General features: G+C 33.7%; 1 pseudogene; it reads right to left on the minus strand.

The window, feature by feature from the left end:
* Positions 1-1,653: 1,653 nt before the first annotated feature.
* On the minus strand, positions 1,654-1,771 carry LOC120588529 (uncharacterized; annotated as a pseudogene).
* Positions 1,772-3,039: the final 1,268 nt, after the last annotated feature.

Here is a 3,039-nt window from a genome sequence, read left to right on the forward strand (position 1 = left end):
CCAAGAAGTTCCCATCAACACTCAGTCTTCAGTGCTGAAGCTGGTGGTTTTTGAGCTCCCTAGGAATATTCTGGGTCTCACGTCTGTCCTCACATCTGACTACATTTTTTTTTGGAAAATAATGGTTCCTTACCAATCTCATGCAAATACCTTTCATTGGCAAACTCTAACCCAGAACCATACAAAGAGGAGGACTGTGGGAAATAGAATGCAGTTCTTACCTTTACAGTCTTTATGTGTAGTTTTGGATTAGACTTCAAAAGGGATTAGGGGTCATGGTAAGTTGACAGTGAACTCTCCAGCCCAGTTTCGGGGCATACAGGAAATTGTATTTCAGATATAAAACCTGAAAAATATTGACAAAGTAAACACTAGAGAGAGAAATTAAACACTCAATTTATAAAATATCTTATACTTGTGTTGGCAAAATATAGAATTATGGAAGTCTAACTTTTGTGTGTTTGGTAAATTACTTTAAGAATGCCAGTTATTAAAAAATGTGACCTAAAGTGACAATATGCTTCAAAATGGTTTAGATACAGCTTTCAGTGGTGGGCACATTTTGACCATCTGCCTATTGAATAAACCAATACATTCTTTGCTATGGAAATTTATGACAACCCTACTCCCTAAAGTCACATAATAAAATCCGTGTTCACAGTTGATTTGGTCATGAGAAGGCATTTGGCTCAAGTGAAGCTGATAATTCTTCCTCCAGGGAATTGTAGGTGAGTCTGGGCATCTTTTGAGCATACCACATCTAACCTTGGGAACTCTGAGTTAGCCACGTTCTGCATGCTATGCGGACTGGGAAGCCAATCTATGGAGAAAGAGAAGAGACAATCCAGAGAGAGGCAGGCTGAGAGGTATAGTGAGAGTTCTACAGTTTTCCAATTCCTTGTTGTCTCTTTTGGTGCCCTGAAATTATGGCTCTTGGATTTTATGAAATATCCCTGTGTCTATATAGTAAACCTTATCCCTACAGTCTGTCTCAACTACTTTTTTTCCTTAAATTATCTTGAGTTGAATTCTGTTGCTTGCAACCATAAACCACTAACAAAGAATGTTCATTACATTTAAAATATTTTTAATTCAGAGAATATCTTAATTTAAAATAATATCTAGTATCCAAAATAATGCTATTATTGCTTATTCTGTTTCTGATTCAGTTAGTCACTTCCACATTCTTATTTTTCCTACTGTTCTGTGGTTTTAGAACTTTTAATTGACCTTCTTCCTCTTTTATCTCACCTCCCTAACTGGTAAGAACATGAGAAGAGAAATAAAATCTGAAGCTCAAACCATGTGGTTTTGGACTTGCTAAAAGCTCCAATAAATGAGAGACAATTAAATTTAACGACAAAAAATGAGGTTCCAGTAAGCATTCAGGGTAGTCTGTTCCTAAGCCTGTGGGGCAAATAAAGCACAATATTATCTCTTAAAAATATAATCAAAGCTCTACTACAGAGAGAACACACTGGGTTCCACATCAAACTACAAATTGACAACTTCTCCTCAACAATGTAATTAGCCACACTGGCAAGTATATTATTGGTTTCTTTTTTCTTTTTTTTAGATGAGGCAAACCTTGGTTGACCTCATAGATTGCAAGGAACTTGTCAGCTTATAATCCCTTATTTTTTAAATTTTTTATGCCTGCAGAACTTGGTCTTCCTAGGTGGTTTCCCATCCAAGTACTAACCAGGCCCGACCCTGCTTAGATTCCAAGATCAGACGGGATCGGCTTATTCAGGGTGGCATGGCCATAGACTATTATTGTTAATATAAAATACTGTTATAGGTCACAGGAACCCTAAATTAGCAATGGCAGATTTAGAAGTGAGTTAAAAATTTGGCACAGGACCACTTATTGCAATTGATTTTCATATAAGGAAAGAGATTGCGATAGAGAGAAAAGGGAGCAATTTCTAGTTGGCACAAAGCTTTACTGAAATAAATACGAAATGTATATTATTGCCAATATCTACTTCATCATTTTCATAAGAAGAAAAACAATTACAATTATTTCATGTATTATTTCAAAACATTGCTTTTGTATTATTGCGTTAAAGCTAATTTTATTCACTTAGGCCAAGACACAAATTATGACCACAAAAGCATTCAACGGGAAACATTTATGCCCTAAATAATTCAGGCAGCAGAAGTATTTAGATTACTTAGTTTCTTTTAAATAATTTAAGGATGGCACTTAAGGGCTCCAAATAATCCACCCATGAATTGAGGAACAAAATTATGGTGCATAATTTTTGTTATTTAAATCTTCATTGTCTTTCTTCTTTTATTCCTGCATAATAAATCTGAAAAGAATTGTTTTAAAAGGAGAAAAGGTTATGAGTAGACTCAAAATATTAGTTCTCAGCAGCTTATCAGTACTCCTTTGAATGACTGCTCTGCAAGGAGCTAAAAGATCATAGGCCAATATAAGGCCCAACAAGGATAAGCGTTGTTATACTTATCCTGCAAGACTCACTTTGCATACATCACTTTCCTTTTTCTGACACCATATATTTCTTTTATAAAAAAGAACCACTGTCCCCTTGAATGTTTGGTATATCACTCATAAAAAACATTAGTTCTGTAGCAATTAAAAATGATTTTAGTTTTAGGAGAATAGAATAAGTTGTGTCCAGGTACACTACAGCCGTGATAAAGTTTTTGGTACAAAACATTTTAAATACTTTATAGGGGATGTGGATAATGAAGTCACAGAGTCCCTCTCTTTGACCAGGGCAATCAAGACATTTGCTTAAATCTTCATGAAAATTGAATTGTTTGGTGTTAAAACACAACAATATTGTTATAACAAAGCATAATTAAAATAAAGTTAAGCTATTTGGATAAAGAATACTCTAAATAAGTAAATTTACATAATAAAGTGTTTTGATTTAAAAATTTTGTTTTTATATGATTTTATTAAATACACAACATTAAAATTAAGAGATAAATAAATTAAATACTTATTAGTTTATTACATTTACTAGCTGATTAAGTTTCAGTGAATAAACAGGTAATTTACCA

The sequence above is a fragment of the Pteropus medius genome, unplaced genomic scaffold, assembly GCF_902729225.1.
Source record: "Pteropus medius unplaced genomic scaffold, Ma_sr-lr_union100, whole genome shotgun sequence".
NCBI classification, from domain to species: domain Eukaryota; kingdom Metazoa; phylum Chordata; class Mammalia; order Chiroptera; family Pteropodidae; genus Pteropus; species Pteropus medius.